General features: G+C 35.7%; 1 long non-coding RNA gene across 1 annotated transcript in view; it reads left to right on the forward strand.

Annotated features, from left to right (window-relative positions):
• LOC117804391 overlaps window positions 1-21,726 on the forward strand; it is a 78,825-nt gene that overhangs the window by 38,859 nt on the left and 18,240 nt on the right. The window contains exon 4 of the long non-coding RNA XR_004628767.1: window positions 17,576-17,673. This is a non-coding gene — a long non-coding RNA (uncharacterized LOC117804391). The remainder of the gene's footprint in view (window positions 1-17,575; window positions 17,674-21,726) is intronic.

Here is a 21,726-nt window from a genome sequence, read left to right on the forward strand (position 1 = left end):
GTGATGGTTTTACTTCTTCCTTTCCAATTGGGATGTCTTTTTTCCCCTACATAATTGCTCTGGCTAGAACTTCCAATACTGTGTTGGACAAAAGTGGTGAGAGTGGGCATCCTTGTCTTGTTCCTGATCTTAGAGGAAAAGCCTTACGTTTTTCACCATTGACTTTGATATTAGCTGTGGGTTTCTGTTATTAGCTTTTTATTTTGTGTATCCCCTATGGCCTTTATCATGTTCAGGCGTGTTTATTCTCTATCCAGTTTGTTGAGAGCTTTTATAAATAGATGTTGAATTTTGTCAAATGCTTTTTCTGTATGGAGATGATCATATGATTTTTATCTTTCATTTCGTTAATGTGGTGTATCATATTGATTGATTTGTGGATGTTGTACCATTCTTGTATTCCTGTAATAAATCCCATTTGATCATGTGGTATGATCCTTTTAAAGTATTTCTCCCTTTAGGTCTGTTAATATTGGCTTTATACATTTAACTGCTCTTATGGTGGATGTGTAAATATTTACAAATGTTATATCTTTATGTTGGATTGTTACCTTTATCATTATGTAATGCACATCTTTGTCTTTTATTACAGTCTTTGTTTCAATGTCTATTTTTTCTGATAATTTTAGCTACCACAGCTGTTGATTTTCCTTGCATAGAACATCTTTTTCCATCCCTTCACTTTCAGTCTGTGTGTGTCCTTACATCTGAAATGAGTCTTCTTAGGCAGCTGATAGGTGGATCTATTTCTTTTTTAATCTATTCTGCTAGTCTGTGTCTTTTAATTAGAAACTTAGTCCATTTACATTTAAAGTAATTATTGATGCATATGCACTTATTGCCATTTTGTTAATTATTTTCTGGCTGCTTTGTAGTTCTCTGTTAATTTCTTCTCTTGCTTTCTTCCCTCGCAGTCTAATAACCTTTCTGTATTGTTATGCTTAGATTTCTTTCTCATTATCTTTTGTGTTTCTCCTACAGGTTTTTGCTGTGCAGTTACCACGAGTCTCACATATTGCAGCCTACCTATGTAAAACAGTCCATTTTAAGTTGATACCAAGTTAAGTTTGAATGTATTTTAAAACTTAACATTTTTACTCATCCTAAGTCCTATGTTTTACGAGTTTGATGTTACTTTTTATATCTTTTTATTTTGTGTATCCCTAAGAAATTATTATAGTTACAGTTATTTTTTACTACTTTTGTCTTTTAACCTTCATACTAGCTTTATAGGTGATCCACTACTGTTACTATAGATTTACCTGCACCAGTGAGATTTTTACTTTCAGATGTTTTCTTGTTACTAATCAGTGTCCTTTATTTCAGCTTAAAGAAGTACTTTTCATATTTCTTGTAATTTCAAGCTAGTAGTGATGAACTACTTTAGTTTTTGCTTGTCTGGAAACTTCTTTATCTCTCCTTCAATTCTGAGTGATGATCCTGCCAGGTATTCTTGGTTGGAAGTTTTTTCTTTCAGCATTTTGAATATATCATTCTACTCCTTTCTGACCTGCAAAGTTTCTGCTGAGAAATCTGCTCACAGTCTTATGGAGGTTACTGTGTATGTAACAAGTTGTTTTACTCTTGCTGCTTTTAAGACTCTCCCTTTATCTTTAGCTTCTGACATTTTAATTATAATGTATCTTAGTGTTGGTGTCTTTGGATTCATCTTGTTTAGATCTTTTTGAGCTTTCTGGATCTGGATTTCTGTTTCCTTCCCCAAGTTAGGGAAGTTTTCGGGCATTATTTCTTTGAATAAGTTTTCTATTCTGCTCTCTCTTTTCTCCTCTATAATCTATTTCTCTCCTTTATGTTGTTTTATAGGTCCCTAAAGCTATCTTCACTTTAAAAGAGTTTTGTTGTTGTTGCTCTGTTTAGATGAGTTTTACTGCCTTACCCTCCAGATCACTGATTTTTTTCCCCTCTATTTCATCTAGTTTGCTGTTAAACCCCTCTAGTGTATTTTTCACTTCAGTTATTACATTCTTCGGCTTTGTGACTTATTTTCTTGTATTTTCCTTCTCTTTATTGACGTTCTCACTGTATTTATTCATTCTTCTCCCAAGTTTGGTGAGCATCTTAGTGACCATCACTTTGAACTCTTTGTCAGGTAAATTACTTATATCCATTTCATTAAATTTTTTTCCTGAGGTTTTATTTTGTTCTTTCATTTAGAACATATTCCCCAGTTTCCTCATTTTCTTGACTCTCTGTGTTTGTTTCTATTTATTAAATAAAACAGCTATTTCCTCCAGCTTGAAAGAGTGGACTTGTGTAGGAGATGAGACTTATTTTGACTTCCACCCTAGCTCTTGGTTGTCTCTCAAACCTTTGTGATTATCTAAGCAGTTTGATTTAGTTTTGACAGGTCCTAATTGTTGAGGGTGTGTTAAGACTGGTGAGTGTTCCAGAGGGAGAGATCTGGTCAGCACCTAGTTTCAGGTTCATTGGAAGTTAGTCACTCAGGCAGCAGCTTTTAAGTTATGCAAATATATTCAGTCCTGTGGGACCACAGGTGTATACTCTGCTGGCCACCAGACCAGGCCATCTGGAGTTGTCCCCTTCATAGCATTTGCAAAAAATTGGGGTTCCAGATGGGCTCCTTTCTGGGAGGTATCAGTGAGCTGTAGTAAGACTGAGGGATATGTACCCTTAGAGTACTTCTGTGGTCTCTAGATAGTAAACCCAAAGCCTATCCCTCAAGCTGTAGCTCCCGCGCAATAGACCCTTTTCACAGGAAAACTGGTGGTATGTTTCAGTCTGTGCAGTGCTCTGGGTGTGGAAGCCTGCCAAGAACTGTCTTTCCAATTGTTTCATACCTGTGGGGCCCAAAAATGTAATCTCCCAGCCACAGGAGCCAGATGCTTAATGTGTGGGCTGTGCAAGCCTGCCAGCTTTGGCAGGGCCACGGGAGTCATGGCAGCAAGGGCACTTGCCTGTCGGCTTTGGTGGGACATGGCATTGGTGTGAGAGCTGGTTGTGACCACCAGCACTAGCAGGTCAGAAGGAGAGTGCAAAAATGGTGCCTTCCAACACCTCTGTCCCTGCAGAGAGTCCCAACAGGCCCTGCACCTTTGGCAGATGCTTTAAAGTTAACAAATGAATGTCTTTCACATATGGTGTAGGTGCATTTCAAATTGCTGCTTTTGCAATGGGTCCCCGGGTGAGTGAGTCTATGTGCAAGCACCTTAAGAATGGGCTCTCTGTTCCCTATAGCCTTATGGTTCTTCTGGTTTTCAAAGCCAGGTATTTTGGAGGCTCATCTCTCATGTGCAGATCCTAAGGGCTAGAGTATATGATGAGGGGCACAAACCTCTTGCTCCTCAGGGAACACCTTCATTTTTGTGAGATCTCTTCCACTTATGGGTTGCCATGCTAAAGCTGAGGATTTTTTTTTTTTAAAGATTTTATTTATTTGACAGAGAGAGACAGAGCGAGAGAGAGAACACAAGCAGGGGACGTGGGAGAGGGAGAAGCAGGCTTTCCGCTGAGCAGGGAGCCTGATGCAGGGCTCGATCCCAGGACCCTGGGACCACGACCTGAGCTGAAGGCAGACACTTAATGACTGAGCCACCCAGGCACCCGAAGGGTGAGGATTTTGATGAGCCTGTGTTTCTGATTCTCCTACCCATCTTGATGTGGCCCTTTTCTTTTCTTTTTTTTTTTCTTGTCTTTTCTCTTCTCTTCTTTTCTCTTTCTTTCTTGTTTGAGAGAGAGCACATGCACATGCATGAGAGAGGGTGGAGGGGCAGAGAGAGAGGGAGAAAGAATCTTAAGCTCAGTGTGGAGCCTGATGTGGGGCTTGATCACACAACCCTGAGATCATGACCTGAACTGAAATCAAGATCCGGTTGCTTAACTGACTGAGCCACCCAGGTGTCCCCTGATGTGGCCCTTTTATCCTTTGTTGTGGAAGAGCTGTTCAGCTAGTTTTTAGGTCTTTTTCAGAGGGAATTGTTCCATATGTAGCTGTAGATTTGTTGTGTCTGTGGGAAGAGGTGAGTTCAGGATCTTCCTACGCTGCCCTCTTGAACCCCATCCAGCAGATTTCTAAAGGAGCATGTTTCGAAGTTCCCTGTAAAGCAATGAATTAGAAATTGGCTTTGAGTTCAACTTGGTTGGCAGCTATTATTTGGTACATAGATCTCATGAGAGAGTAGAGTGCATTTATACAATAGCTACTCTGAATTCTGCATAGCATTACATGGTCATATTGAAGATAATTCTTAGGATTTCCATCCATATCAAAAATTTTTTGAGGGTTTACTTTCACATTTATGATGTAAGACTGGAGCCTTATAGCACTACAGTGGAGAATGCAGAATTCATGATAAAGTGGATGTGTTTTTGATCCTATCCAAGGGGATTTATTACTTGAAATACCAAAAGGATCTCATTGTACCAAAGTTTCATTTATAACAGAGTCCCATGGCATGGATCCTGTGGATAGCATTATAGTATAGTTCCAGGTTTCCAGGACAAAGAAAAGCAATTACATATGAAAGAAAAACAATCTCTTTTAAGTGGGGTGTTTGATTATACATAGTAATGTCTTAGGAGAGTTGATTGAGTTAGGATATCCTGAGCACTGTACTTGATAAATATTTGTTACACATTAACGACTTTGAGGTGTATCAGGTTATACAGCACATTCAAAATTCTATTTCTGAGAGAATCAAGAGGGTGGTATTGTAAGGCTTCCCAATTATTTTTTTGCTGCAATCTCAAAAGGTTAGAATTTTTACCTCAAAAACCTCTAACATTCACTCACTACTCATGACACAGTTATTGTTCATGAATCTTAGTTTTTCTTGAGTTTTTATTCATTTATATCTAATTTTATTTTTAGCCTTTAATACCTCTTGTTTTCATTCACTGGGGTAAAAAGTGCTATTTTCTTTTATGTTACCTGACCCTGTGTCATTCATTCATTATGGGGTAATCCTGAAATTCTTTGAGCCTGAGTTTCTTCATTTGAAATAATAATAATAATAATAATAATAATAATAATAATAACAGTTTTATTCTCAAAATAGAATGGATTAGAATAAAAACAATAACCTAGCACATAGTAGATGTTATTTTGTTCCAGAATCTATTACCTCTTTAGGTCATTTTCAGCCTTTTATAGAATTCAATTATGTCCCTTTCAATTACTTTTTGAGGTTGATGAATCCCATTTCATCATATGAAAAATTTTGCACATTTTCAATTTTAACTACCTTTCCTTATACCTTCGTTGAATTCTATATTGTTTTTCTTCAGAGATGGCATCAGAATTGCACCCAAAGGTTTAGATTTTTTCTTTTATAATTTTTATTTTGTTATATTAGTCACCATACAGTGCATCCCCAGTTTTTGATGCAATGTTCCATGATTCATTATTTGCGTATAACACCCAGTGCACCATGCAGTATGTGCCCTCCTTAATATCCATCACCAACCTATCCCAATCCCCCACCCCCTCCCCTCTGAAGCCCTCAGTTTGTTTCCCAGAGTCCACAGTCTCTCATGGTTCATTCCCCCCTCTGTTTACCCCTCTTCATTCTTCCCTTCCTTCTCCTACCAATCTTCCTGCTATTCCTTATGTTCCACAAATGAGTGAAACCATATGATAATTGTCTTTCTCTGCTTGACTTATTTCACTTAGCATAATCTTCTCCAGTCCCGTCCATGTTGCTGCAAATGTTGTGTAATCGTTCTTTCTGATGGCTGAGTAATATTCCATTGTATATATGGACCACATCTTCTTAGTCCAGTTTTAGATTTTTAATCAACTCTTATAATCAGTTTCCTCTAATTGTTTTTTTTGGCATTCCAAAGAGAAAGTGAATTCTTGTTGAAATTGGAGGGAATGAAGAATTGCTTACTCATCACATAACTGCTTCTCTTGCCATGTAAGACTTGGAGTGGGAAAGGAGGAGTGTCTGTGATGGTTCATGGTTGTATCTTCTTAATCATCAGCTTTATTCTATCCTGCATAGGTGACAAATTGTTACTATATTAATCTTTACATAATACCATTTTTTTCTTCATGCCACTTGCACGCCCACATGTCCTTGAAAGTTTCCTATGGAGTGCAGCAGGGTTCTCAAGAATTTCCACCCAAGTGGCAAATGAGAGGGGCAAAATTTGTCCTGAGGGCAAAATATTTAGTGACCTTCCCCAAATCTTATTTGGTATTTTTAAAATTCAGCCTGTTATTTTTTTCTACATACTATCAATATTTGTAATATTGAAATAATTCAAAATACTTCCTGATTCAATAGGCTGACATTCCATTCCAAATCTTGAAGTAATTTTGGTGTCTAGGAAGGTGTGCTATACTAGTCCTGTGCATCCAAGTAACCCTGGCACCACCACGTTGTCTTGGAGATATGAGTGTCCTGGCTTGAGAAGTCAGATCAGGTTCAGACTCTTATATTGGAATTTCATGCTATGCGACATTCCATCTTTAACTCCCTTCTACAGTCTATCTTTTATAAATTCCCTACACAAATGTGGCACCGCAGCTAAACTGTTGAACTTACTCCCACACAGACTCATTTCTCCTGCTTTTCTTTCTTCACAACTACTTCCTTATCAATAACTTCTTCCCTGTGTTCATCTCTGTCTATAAGAATTTGATTAATTTTCAATATCAATTTCATACTCATCTTTTCTTTAAACCGTTAAACTTTAAGTAGTCTTTTCCATGACTGATTTCTTATAAGCGTCCAATGAGTTGTACTATGGTATTTAAGTACTTATTATTTGTTTTGAACAAAATTCTGTTTCATATCCTGCTCCTTCTTTCCACTCTTTGTGTTTAGCAGTGACAAAGACTGAGCAGGAATTCTGTTCAGTCAGTTTATTGAGAATCTCCCAATCCTTGGTATCTGATCATCCTGGCCTGTCTACAGCAAGAAACCTGTGAGGTGGGTTTGGCAAGAATTCCTCTATGTTTGATGTCTTCTCTTCATAATTTTTCATCCAGTGACTCCCTCACTCTGCTTGCTGACTCTGAATCCCAGCTGTCTTTGCTGTATTGAGTTGAGCCCCAAACTCTCTCCCCTATTGTGGTTGTCTTGACACCTATCACAATAGTCCCAAATAAAGTCTTCTTTACCATTTTAACAAGACTTAGAATTCTTTTTTTAACAGCAGGAAGTGCCAATCATGTTAACCCACACCCTGTACTATAAGGTATGGGTATAACATAATTCAACCAGTCAGAACTTTTTTTTAAACTTCGGTTCTCTTAATGGAGTTATATGGGTATGAGCCCTAAGCTACTTAGGACCATTTCCTGCTACCACCACATGAAGAAGCTGACATTAGACAATGAATATCACACAGACAGAAACAGGGTCCAGGTTTAGCTGCTTTTAAGTCCTTCTTTACAGTCATCCTTAAAATCAGCTGTACTTCTGCCCTTCTCAGTTGTGAAAGCAAATAATTTTTCTTTTCTTTCTTTCTTTCTTCCTTTCTTCTGCTTAAGAACATTCAAAAACTTTTCAATTTCTTAAAGCAAAAATGTCCTGACTGATATATTCACTCATACAGTACTTTTCATCTACCCTATTGTATTATTGATTTGTAATCTTAATTTCTCAATTATACTATGTATAATTATACTTTGTATAACTCCACAAAAATAGGCTTTTAATATTTACTGATTTTTCTCATTTTTTATGTTCTTGAAAAGTAAAGATTTACAACTTGACATCTTTAGAAGTTCTATGTTCTAAATAGTAAATTATTATTTAACAAAATGTAAAATAAATAAATTTATTATTTAGAATATAGAATATATGGGTTAATATGAAGGTAAACTTATCTATAATTTCAATATGCAGAGATGACTTGTGAATAATCAATGTACGTCAATCCATCATTTTCCATGGGATCGTAATATACATATTACTTTGTTTTATTTTCATTTTATTTTTTTCTGAACAATACATTGTGAACATCATTCCATGAATTAATAGCATCACTTTATCACATAAAGGCACTACACTTTAAATATATATAAAATATATTAATATATTAAATATTAATATAATATATAATATATTATAACATATGTAATAAATCACATAATATATGCGTATATTTGTATATATACAAAATGATATATATAATATATCACATAAAAGCACTGCACTTTAAATATAAATATATTAATGTGTATTAAATATTAATATAATACATAATATATTATAATATATAATATTAATATAATATATTTTAAAATCTCCTATTTTAAGACATCTAGATTGTTTCCAAAATTCCCTATGTTTAACACAAGCAAACCAAACAAAACTCAAATTTTTAAGCATTCTTTTTTACCTGTTTCTCACATATTTGGCCATTTCCTGAGGAGATATATACATTTTAAAAATTTTTGGTGCTTATTGCCAAATAACCCTTCAGAAATATGGTATAAATTTATATCATAAAAGAATGAATTAATATCCTTAATTTTTTTCTCAAATTATAGCTAAAAACTCTTGCTTTGTTGTTTTTAGCTTATAGTTCATTATGTTTGAGGAAAGGTAATTTTTGGTTTATTTATTTAACTTTTTCTTTGTTCAGTTCTCATTCCTTATTTACAAAATTTTATTAATCTCGTTTTTCTATTGTGATTGCCATCTTTTCTTACTGATTCATTAGAACTATTAACATATGAAGGAGGTTAGCATTTATCACTGATGATGATTATAATGATTATATTTTAGAATTTTTGACTCTTTTTTTATACATTAAGAAATTTGTTCAGTTTTTTTGTTTGCAATTTAATTTTTGGTAAGGTATATTTAGAAAAGCAGTCCATTTTTGATGTTTCATTTTTTTATTCCTGTAAATGCTGGCCTGTTTGTTTATCTTGGGTATTATATATGTAGAATTTTGGAATATATATATGTGTGTGTATATATATATATATAATTGTATTTATATATGTATATATATAGTTGTATTTATATTAAATAGCTACTTTTTGTAAGTGATGATCTGAGTACATTTTGTGTTTTATATTTGTATATATTTTATATTACATGCAAAATATGTTAGATATAAAGTTACATATTATATGTAAAAGGCATATATAACTTCATGTTATATATAACTACATATTATATGTAAAAGGCATATATAACTTCATCTTACAATTTGGCTTAATGGAATTTATGCCATGTAGCAATCTGACAATAATTTTAAACTTGGAAAAGGTTAGAAGTCAAGGTTAACAAGTAGCAAATTAATATAACACTAAAATGTTAAGAAAGCCCTGTAGAATGCAATTGTAGACGTTTGTTACAATGGATCAATTTTTCATTAAATTCTTTAAATGATTTCAATACTTTCTTGGTACAAAACCAACTGCCCTTCTTAATATTTACCAGTAGATGGCGCTATATTAATAAACTAAGATCTCTCTATAGGAATTGCGGATAAATTTTGTCAAAGTGTTAAAAATCAAAACAATTCTTAGGGCTTGACAAATAAATCTCTAATGATATGCTCACCTTATCTTTAATGCCTGTATCTTAAAATGAAAATTTTCTATATATTTGTAGGGGAGGGCTTAACCATATTTTACTCGGTATAAATTTTTTTCTTACATTTTCACTCTTCTTCCTTTTCAAGTTATAAGATAAATTTGGGTATAAAAAGGCAGCTAGCTAGTGGATTTTAAAACTCAAATTCTCTCACACACACACATACACATACGACTACTTTTGTGCTGAGACTGAAAAAAATTGAAAGAAACAAAAGCCAAAGCTTAAAATTGTGATGATTCCATGGGACTAATCACAAAATAGTAGCTTCGGTATTTATAGTTATTTACATTTAACAATAGTCCACTACAATTTAGCTTAAGGGAATGTTTACATAGTATTTTACTTACATCAGGACTTGGTCATTCATCAGAGGTTCTGTAACAGAGCAAGGATTTCTTTAACCACCGCTTTCATTTAATGCCATTAAATATAGGTGTCTTTTAAAAGGCAGCTAATTTAGTGTAAGCCGAAATGCCTCCATATGTGCTAATAATGGAACCTTTGTTTAGCATAAAAAATGAACCTTAATAAGCCCCTTTCTTTCTGTATTGCTCCTGGCTCTAGAATTTTCTAATGAGTAGCAACGGGAGCTCAGCAACCACTATGTGGTTTCTTAACCTGACAGTAATTGTGTCTAATAAGTAGACCAGAGTATTCAGCAGAAGTTCCATTGAGGTATTCAGTATTACCTAGCTAATTCATGCTAAGGACTGGGAAACAAATTGTATGCATTAAGAGTGTCCATGAGGCCCTGGTTCAGAAGAAAGTACCATGGAGATAATGTAAAACTTTATTAATGAGCACAAATAGCATCAGTAAATGTTTTATTTTGTTGTGTCTTTGGTATGTGCTTTCCGAATCCACATAAATACAGAGATCAGCAATATCTCACTCCTTTCTTTATAATATGTAGCTCAATAGTACCCACTACCTTTATTGAGTTCTGTCTATGGGCAGAGTGTCTTCCAAGTATTCAGAACTGAAGGGAATATTAAAAAAGAAATAAAAAGCAATGCTTTTTGGTAATAGTCATTTAATTAGGGAGATAGAAAAACATATTCATGCAGAAAATAGCAAAATAGTTCATAGCACTAGGTCATATAGTGTAAAATTGTTGTGGGATTAATTAGTGCCTACCTTGATTTTTGATTAATGCTTTTATTAGACTCTGAAGAAAAAGTCTAAATATGTTGTTTCACACTCATCACAGTCCTACTATGTAGGTATTATTATCTTCCCTTTTTGATAAGTGAGGACACTAAGTCCTACAGAGGTTGACTGATTTTCCCACTCGTACAGCTAATAGGCCATGGGACAGGATGCAAACTCATCTGCTGTTATGTCCGGAGCCTGAGTCTTTCCGACATGCCAAACGCTTTCAGTGCATGCCTGGCATCCAGCTTAGCCCCACACCCATTTTGTCTGCCTCCTAATGCGAAATTTTAGGTCGCCTGTCTTTATTCTCTTCAAATAAAAATCCCACAGAAGATTTTTCGGAGTCAGAGTTGAGATTGATTTCTGTGATTCATTTGTCACTGTGAAAAGAGATTAGAGCTGAAAGAAAAGTGACTCATAGGATGTCTCATGTTCACTGCTGCATGACTGGCAGCTTCTAGAACAGAGAAACAGACTTTTCCTTTCGGTTGGGGGCAAGCAGGACAAGGACATTTCATTCAGTCAAGCTGATGACAATTTTGCTTTAAATTGGATACCCTAATTCTCCAAGGATCACTGTATAGTAATATTCCTGTGTCCATAAAATCTCAAGTTCATTCTCTTTCTGCAACTGTTTACGTTGTTTGCTTCTCTTCCAATATTTTCACAAAATTATCTTATGTATTTAGGCCTTTAGAAAAGAGAAGTTGCTTTCTGAAAGTTCCAAAAGCAGAAGAATTAAATTTCCCTCATGCAATTTGTCCCATTCACACTCAACCTACTGCTTTCATCAGTTTGTTCTAAATTGTCCTCAGGTTGTCTATGTGCTTTGAAACTCTTTAGAATTTATTACTTTGCTACCTATTAAAAAAGAAAAAAAGGGCTCCTGGGTGACTCAGTAGGTTAAACATCTGCCTTCATTCGTCTCGGGTCATGATCCAGGGGGTCCCTGCTCAGTGGGGAGTCAGCTTCTCCTCTGCCTCTCCCCACCACACCCCTCATGCTGTCTCTATCGCATGCTCTCTCTCTCTCTCAAATAAATAAAATCTTAAAAAATATATATATATCTTTCTTAGAAAGTGTTTTGCCTTATTTGCACTTAGATTACTGATTTGATTCCTGGTTTTTAGTAAATGGAGCCCAAAACAGTCTGGGGCAGTAATTCAAGATTACCCTAGAAATTTCATTTCTAAGTCATTGATTAAACAAGCTCTAGTCAACAATGCAGAGGCTTTGTGGGTTATGAACAAATCTATACTGGAAGACAGTACCACAGAGGCATTGAAACATGCCCTTGGAGTCAGACAAACCTGGGCAGGAGTTGCAGTGAAAGCTTGGATAAGTTGCCTAAATTCCCTCAGCTTTGGTTTCTTCTGACTTGTATCTTCATTTTTTTTTTAAAGATTTTATTTATTTATTCAACAGAGACAGAGACAGCCAGCGAGAGAGGGAACACGAGCAGGGGGAGTGGGAGAGGAAGAAGCAGGCTCATAGTGGAAGAGCCTGATGTGGGGCTCGATCCCAGAACGCTGGGATCACGCCCTGAGCCGAAGGCAGACGCTTAACCACTGTGCCACCCAGGCGCCCCCTGACTTGTATCTTCAAAGGCTTCTCATAAGAATTAAGTGAAATCACATATGTGTGTGTATTATATGTTTATATATACACATGTTATTTTATTTATCTTTTAAGATTTTATTTATTTATTTGAGAAAAAGAGATGAGAGAGAGAGCATGAGAGGGAAGAGGAGCAGAGGGAGAGGGAGAAGCAGACTCCCAGATGAGCAGGGAGCCTGATATGGGACTCAATCCCAGGACCCTGGGATCATGACCTGAGCCGAAGGCAGATGCTTAACTGACTGAGCCACCCAGGTGTCCCTGTGTACTTACGATATTTAGCACACCATCTGGCACTTAGTAAGTCCTTAAGTGGTCATTTAAATTACTATGTCTTGCTTTATTCTTTCATGGTTTTTAAGCCTTCATTCACAAACCAGACATTTTCCCCCCACTCCTTTTGCCAAAGATGCATTCGTTCTCTTAATTTCAAAGAGAATGGCCAATAATCTATTGCCAAGCAAGTAAAGTAAGTAAACAAGCAAGTAAAATCATGTTGGCATACAACAATAAACACTTGTTTTTGCTTATAAGTCCATGGTTTGGTGTTTTTGCAAATCTGGTCTTGGTGCTGGGCCAATTTCTACTGTGTCTGTGGTCAGCAGCAAATCAGCTTGTGGCTAGCTTGTCTAGGATTTTCTCAGCTGCGTTATCTACTCTCTGATCCACGTGATCTCTCATCCTCCAGCAGACCAGTTTGGGCTGGTTCTTTTTCAAGAAACAGCATAAGAAGGTATGTAAGATTATTAAGTTCTAGGCTTGGAACTGGCATATGGTCATCTCTGCTATATTCTTCTGGCCAAAATGTCTACCTTCTAAAGGAAAGAGCTGCAAAGTTATAGGGCAAAGGATGTGGATATAGGAAAAGATGGAGAATGGGTTGTTGTTGTTGTTGTTTTACAACTAACCTATCATAAAATCAAGGTGGCTAAGAAAAAGAGACTTCAAATAGTTGCTCATCTGTTTTTGGCAATTTTTGTATCTGTCGCTTTCAACTTCTCATGATTTTTACCTTCATAGCTGATATCACTGCAAAATTCTATTTTATACAAATAATAATAATAGCTGGCCATTATTGACTGTATACTAAGTGCTAAGCATATTGGTATTTTGCATGCCCTTTCTTATTTAAATTTCATAACTACCCTTCAAGGAAGATATTATTATTATTTTATTATTATCATCTCTATTTTGGAAGATAGTGAACCTTAGAGAAATAAATAATTTATTTATGGTCAGGATGCTAATAAGCAGCAGAGCCAGAATCTGGATTCAGGTTGTTTGGAGTATAGAATTTGCATTGCAGTACTGCCTTTCTCCCCTCTTCCATCAATCCTGTTTATTGATTCTGGAATGTGTTAGCCAAAATAAAGAAACAAACACTGGCCACTTAGGTGATTTTTACTTCCTATTAAATACAAATGAATTAATTCATGCCAGAAGCTACGGTTTTGAGACATAACTCTTTTGTATGTAATTATTACAAGAGGCCAGCTAGAGAATACCTCAGAGGTCCCTTTTCCACTTGCAGTGTAGCTGAACTTAACACTTTCAGAGCCTATATTCTAATTGGTAGCCATGTTCCCATAGTGGAATGAACCAATTAACTAAGTTTCCATCCAGCTCCTTGCTAAAATGTCAGGACTAAAACAGGATTCATTTAAAAGGCGTACAATAATAAATGGGGCCCATTTTAAACAAGATACCCTAGGCTGTATTCCTAATTAGAAGAATGAAATGATCTCTACTCCAGAAATTGTAACGTGTTCTTGGTATTTGTGTAGTTTTATTAGATGTTCTGATGTCTAATATCACCTGAGCCACTGAGACATTTTTTTGGAAAGTTTTCTACTGCATGAAATAACCTTCACACAGAATAAAATTAATTGGCTTGGATGCATATGAATTATACAAACTGACAGGATAACTGTTAACCTAGGTCGCTCACAAACCTCAGAATCATCCTTGGCTTCTCTCTTCCTTTTGCTTCCGTCATTCCCCACTTCTGCCCCCTCTCACCATGCCAATTTTCCAGTATACGCTTAGATCTATAGACGAAATCTTTTCCGTTTTCCCTCTTTTCTCCGTGGTCCCTGCCAACTGCGCTGGTCCTGACTTGTCATCTCTCTCTTGGAATGCAGAGCAACCTTGTAGCAGATTGTCTTACCATCAGTGTCGCTTTCATCCACACTGGTTCCAGTTAACATTTCAAGATAAATATCCCCAAATTCCTTATTTTATCATGGCCTTAAGTACTCTTAGTATTGATTACCCTCATCTCTCTTGAATTGGCATTCAGATTATTGGAGGTCTTGGAGAGATCTGTGTGTCTGACAGAAAAACGTCCGTCTCATGCCAATCATTGTTAGGTGACATTTGGACATAGAGCTAGGAAAGGGCAGAATGGCTGACATGTCATTTTAATCATCTGTACAGGATGTTGACCACCACTCACAACTCTGATCAGGTGTGCAGGGTATTGATGAAGGGATCAGATGGCTACTATAGATTAGGGAAGCTGGAGATGAAATCCAGGAGAATAGGTTAACATTTGGAAGGCAAGTACCAGAAAAGGAAGTTCTATGCAGAAGTCATGCAATGGTCTGGGACCGGTCAGCTAGAGAGGTACTAGGCGGTCAGTACTAAAGCTGAGCTCCGCAAAACCTCAATGAAGAGTTAGGAATCTCTCTGAAGATAGGAAAGGTAGGGAGCTGGTACAAAATGATGCTGGATGGTACTGTGCTGTTGTGTGACCAGGTCTCCATTCATCACTGGCTTCTTAGGATGGTTCACTCATAGATTCTTCCTCTCTGATTAGGAGAATTATATGTGGAATTTCTTTCCCATTCTTTTTGGGCTGAGCCCTGTTGGGCTTAACTTCATAGAAAATGACAGCAGAGGGAAAAAAACATCGTAAAGAAATTATTTAAATGATCATTATGTATGAAAAATGCTCAAATTTAAAAATAAAGAACTGTAATGTGAAAGGTAAATTTTTATTGTTAAAATTGACAAATATAAAAATGTACTCAATGTTGCTAAGAATGGGTGCAGGCATAGATTTCCTGTGATTTTTGAAGAGCATTCCTAACTATCCTTTGAAGTTTTGGGGAGCCCAGTTTCCACTTCCTACACTACTGATGTCTTTAGTACAAAATGTTAGAACTTGGTTTGGTGATATATATCTGAAGCTAAAAAATATTTACATTGTTTGACTTAACAATCTACTTCTAATAATTTTTTCCTACCAAAATCATTGAAGATGTTTCCAAATATGTACAAATAAACATCTTGAACAAAATTTTGTAAATTTGGGGAAATAGATTAAACATACTGCAATATGGAGTTGGCTAAGCAAATGCTGGTCCACTAATTCAGCAGACACCCATTAAAACTTATGCTATAGAATATTTAATAACATGGGAGAAATAATCATAATGTTTTATTATGAATATAACAGCACATTAAGCAACTATGTTTTTGTAAAAATTCAAATGTGTATGTATATACGTGAAGAATCTTGTTAGGCTATAGCCAAAAATGTTCTTAGTGATTATCGCTGAGGGTGAGACTACTAAGGTTATTTATTTTCTTTGTGTTCTTATACTTTAAGACATTCTTTAATGTTTATTTTGCAATCAGAATAAAACCTATACATTTTATTTTTTAAAAAGTGTTGACTAATATGTTTTATATTTGCTCTTATTAATGAAAGACAAATTTTTTCTTTTTGTTTGTGCTTATCATTCTAGGGATGATTTCTATGAGGTCTATATTCATTTAAAATATATCTATATGTTGCTAGTACTTACATGAATGAAGTGTCGCTATTAACACAATACATTTTAGCAGCGTTAACATGTAACATTTATTTAAATAGTAACATTACATTGGGGATTCTTCGCAGAACAACAAAGATATGGCAAGGAAAGAGAGGCTACAAAGGGAGTCATAATCACTCTGCCAAGGGCTTCTTGAGCTAACCTCCCAAGTCTCCCATCAATATCGGAAAAATCAATTTTCTTCTCTCAGATTTCTTCCCAGTCTTAAAGCTAAGACTAGCTTTAAATTGGATGAGTTTGAGGTTTGGGGGGATTACCTTATCAGGATAAGTTTATCTAGTTGGTGATATGGGAAATTTTGCAAAAATATATTGGTAAACTTACAATTCAAAAGCTAGGTAGAAATGTTTGATGCTGATTAATTTAACCAACTCTGTTTATGCTATTAAAATATTCATACAGCTGAAGTTTCTGAAATAATTGCAGTCATTTACAATACATTCCATTTATCTTCTCTGCCTCTAGAGAAGCTGTATAAACCAAGAAACAATAGCAAGGCAATTTTGTCAGGTTGTGATGATAGTTTCATCTGTGGGTGTATCAGGCTTTGAAACAAGGTCCAGTCTGATCTTGCAGGGAGCGCACACTAACTTGCCGCACTGATTTTGGGGGTTTATAAGAGGAATCGGGAGCTCCGAATGTGAGATTTGGAAGGAGCAAGAGATAGCACTGTAGCTGAGAATACTGTTTGAAATTACTTAAGAGACAGTTAAGAAAGTTTCAAGATGACTATTAGATATGCAAAGCCATAGAAGCCACAGCTATTGGTGGTACCTAGGTATCAAGATATTTTGAAATAGATTTGAGATCCAAGCCTGTATTTCTTTGAAATTCTAGCTGGTTTAAATTACTCTTTTGAAAAGGATTTTTTAAAAATAGAGAGGTCAGATTAATAGAAGTAAACCCCTAAACAGGTTAAACCAAGGTATAACTGGACATTATTATAAAATTGAAGTCAAAAATTCTAATTTGATACTTAAAAAGGCTTTATTAACTTCTGATTGTATCTTATCATCCCGTTAGCTTATCACAATAAAGCAATCATACATATAATTATACGAAATGCATACAATGCTGGGCAAGTTCACTTATTTGTTATTTTTCAATACTAAAACACAGATAAAAGAAAATAAGATATACTTTATTCTAAATATATCAAGGAATATAGTTAATTTTTCTGGAATTTTTTTTTTGAAAACTCCATCACCGAAATGCAATAAATAGGGAAATAATTATGGGCACTTAAACAGATTTTATGTTCTTATTTTATTTTTTTACATGATATTATGCATGAACATACTTCTCTAGATATCTGACACACTGAAGACATTATTTGATGATATTCAAATAAGTCTTTACTTGTGCAGTATTAGAAAGCTAATAAAAAATATCACGTTTGTTCCTCCTCACAAGGTGAGATCCAGCACTCCTTCCCAAACTTCTCAAGATCAAGCTATGCTATTATCTGTTGAAGAAAGAAATCATGAACTTCCCGTTTCTTTTTTATCTGGGTGAGTGGCTACTTAATGTTCAAAAATTACAGTGGACTCTAATCAAATGATACAAATTGCTAAAGATTTTATAATGGAGGTCAGAAGTCCTCTCACATTCATTTTCCTTTTTCAGATATTACATCATATTAGTCTTCAATACTTCATGTCCTGCTAATGAGAGCAAAAATTTGTGAGATGAGTATGCACCCAGTAGAGCTGGGCTTAGACAAACCTCTATGGCCAGCAGCCCTGTTACTTCACAGCTTGCTCTACCAAATCAGATGGTCAGCTTTGCCCTGCACTGTCCTTGTTGCTCTTCTGGGCTCTCAGTTCATGCCACATTTCAATATGCTTTGAGGGGTATTGCCATACTCTGTCACCTATCATTCAATTAAAATGTAGTCTAATGAGCTACCTAGACTGATAGGGCCTAATAAGTTGCCTATATAGACAGGAAATCTTCTAGATAATATTTCATATGTTAGCAAATGGACAAAATCCTTATTTCATTTGCATAATCATTAGTGATTATAATTTTGGAACTTTCAACCCAAATGGTAAGATGATGAAGAAAGATATTTTCATATACCCATCCGTTTAACACATACGCACATATATAGATATTAACATAGATACACAGGTTTAGTACCTACTGGATGTCAGTCATGGTGTGACTATCAGAAATACGTTGATGAACAAAAACACATTATTGCCTGTAGGAAATTCACTCTCTGGGGTGATGGAGGCATTAATTCAATATTATAATAATGAATACATACAAGTGGGATAAGTGCCATAAAGAACACCTTAGTGGTGTTATGAGAGGATATGATTGGGGATTGGACTTAATTAGGAGTTTTGATAACTGAGCCCAGAGAAAAAGAATGTATCGATATTAACCAGGCAAAGAAAGCAGTGGGGTGAACATGCTCCAGGCAAAGGCAACAGAAAGGGTGGTGTTTCCTTGAGGAATGTGTGTCTTAGTGAATCACCTCCACTTCTTGCTCTCTGAGAGTGAAATGCAGAGACCAGGTGGTATTCTCTTTCCTTTACATCCCCCAGTTTTCCACAAATGGTACCAACTCTCAGCTTAGCTCCCAAATCCGTGCTGTAAGACTGAGGGCCCGAGTGTGTGCTGTACGATTGAGGGACACAATGGAAAAAAAACAAAACAAAACAAACAAAATCAGCCAAATTATTTGTGAAGTAACTAAGAAAGGGAACTAAAAACATGATTTGCTAGCTTCCTTAGGTGTAGATCTTTGACAATTTAAATCCCTGTAATCTGAAGCTATTTCTGATTATTTAACAGTAAATCAATTAAATGATAACTCTATAAAAGACTTTTAAACTTATGAAGCAAAGATCCATTTAACCTATATGGAATTTAGATATTTATCAATAATATCATGATTAGCATAAATCTATTTGGATACTTATTGCTTTGACATTTTTCACATATGAATTTTTTTTTTAAGATTTTATTTATTTGTTTGACAGAGATAGAGACAGCCAGCGAGAGAGGGAACACAAGCAGGGGGAGTGGGAGAGGAAGAAGCAGGCTCACAGTGGAGGAGCCTGATGTGGGTCGATCCCATAACGCTGGGATCACGCCCTGAGCCGAAGGCAGACGCTTAACTGCTGTGCCACCCAGGCGCCCCACATGTGAATTTTTTTTTGAATAAACAAACGAGTTATAGAGAGAGCATAAAGAAAAAAGGTTGTAGGTCTTTGGCCACAGAAATTTGTTAATTCTCTGGCAACATAGTTTGCTTTATCTGTGAAATACTTTTCCCTTTTGAAATAATACTACACCCCAAACAAATAACAGTGGTTATCCTTTCATTTCATACCTGCAACAGCTCCACATCACAACTGCAGGTAAGATTCTCCCAGAGTCTAAGTCAGGAAGCAGTGCTTTTCAGAGTCTTAAAGAACAGGTAGATGCTGAAAAAAGAGGAATCAGTAGTTAGTTATTTTTTAGGTAAGAGAAAGAAGGTAAGGGAAAGAAATAAGAAAAAATAAGATAACATGTCTTCTATGGAAATCACTCTGGTGGACAGACAGATGTGTCTGTCCACCACTGTGTGTGTGTCTGTGTGTGTGTCTGTGTGTATATATATATTCACATCTCTCTGTCCACTAGAGAGATAAACGCATATACATGTACCTTTATGTGTGTGTGTGTATGTATATATATAATTACAGTGAGAAATAACACAGAAGATTGTCAGTACTACCCATGTTATCATTACTTGAAGATGAACTCATTATCAAGGTCTGAAGATAAAAGTGATAAACACAAGTTTTTGTACCCCAGTATATATTTCTCCAAGACTATGAGACTATTCCTTTTAGGAGAAACCTCACATTAGACAATTAGTGTGTGGTTTAGTTCTGTGGTCCTAATGAGACCATCACATAAAAGTTCTAGCCAACCAATCTTAAAGAACACCATGTGTGATAATCACAGCCCAGGCCAGGTGGAGATTCTCATTAAAGGTTAAAAATGTGTTGGTATTATAATAAATAGTGTTTTTTGGCATATATGCTACAATGGGTCACAAATTTAGATGTCTGTAGGGCTTGGCAAATGATGTACATGCAGAAGTAGTGTAGAACATGGTTGTCAAAATGCAGTCCTGGGATTAGAAGCATAAGCATCAAACAGGGAACTCGTAGCTAATACAAATTTGTGGGCTTCACTGAAGACCTAGGGGATTAAAAACTTGAGGTGAGGCCAGCAAAATATGTTTTAACAAGCTCTACAGGTAATTCTGATTCATGCTCAAGTTTGAGAACAACCACTGTAGAATAATGGGGGGCTGTGGACTAGAGTGAATTTGAAAGTGAAAGTCCTAAAGCATTCATATCCAAGGTCAACAAACCAAAACAGAACATAAACACCATATAGGAGTGAAGAATTTAAACCATGGTACACCAGTTTAAGAATGAATAGATGGAGGAGTGGTTAAGTTATAGTAGTGGTTATGAGGAAGAGTCAAATGCAGGTATACCACACGCTGAAAAAGCTGAATTCTTTTTGAAAAATAAATATTCATATTTACAAATTATTAATATATACCATGTAGGAAACAAAAATTTTCAATGAGAATACATCTATAAATGTATAATCAAGACCAGTGTGAGAGTAATTCAATATTTGCTTCATGAAGGAGTGGTGTGAGAATTCTTAAGTATTCTTATTATAATTAGTACATTTAAATATGTACACCATGAGGCAAAACAAAATAACTCAATCTTATTTACTCTGCCTGATTCTTCTATCCATGGATCATAGGTTAGAGTGCCATATATACTTGGAGCTCCTTTCACTAAATGAAAAATTTATAAGAGAAAGGTTCTTGTTTGCCAAGTTTCTGTTGTATCCTATTTTCCAGATTCTTGGCACACTGTCGGTGCTCAGTAAATATTTGTTGAATAGATGAAAGTGAAGACAAGGTATTTAATTTTCCTGCCTACTCACATTTCTTTTTCCTGAAATTATTCTTCCATAGCTCGAACTGTGTGTATGATTACCTGATTACAACCCTTTCACCATGGCTGAAGGACTGTATAACTGTTGGGATCAGAATGAATTTGGCCATTTTCTTCTTTGTCCTGGAAATATGGAATTGGGACTTGGAGACTTCATGAGACTGTATTTGGCATTTGAGCTGGGTGGTACTAGGTTAGCTATTTTCTGTGAATCTTTCAGTGGGCAAGTAATGAATATCCACCCACTATCTCTAGGGTAACAAGAATCCTTCAGTCAATAAAGCATGCTTAATTTATTGGGATGTATAGGTTGTTAAAACAATTACATATATTGGGGCGCCTGGGTGGTTCAGTCAATTAAGTGTCTGTCTTTAGCTCAGTCATGATCTCAAGGTCCTAGGATCCAGACCCACATTGGGCTCCTCGCTCAGAAGGGAGTCTGCTCCACCCTCTGCCCCTTCCCCTGCTCATGCTGTCTCTCTCTCTGTATATATATTTCCCTGTGTGTGCGTGTTTTCTCTCTCAAATAAATAAAAAATCTAAAAAAAATAATTACATGAATAATGTTAAGAA

This window comes from Ailuropoda melanoleuca, chromosome 1 (genome assembly GCF_002007445.2).
Source record: "Ailuropoda melanoleuca isolate Jingjing chromosome 1, ASM200744v2, whole genome shotgun sequence".
Classification (NCBI taxonomy): domain Eukaryota; kingdom Metazoa; phylum Chordata; class Mammalia; order Carnivora; family Ursidae; genus Ailuropoda; species Ailuropoda melanoleuca.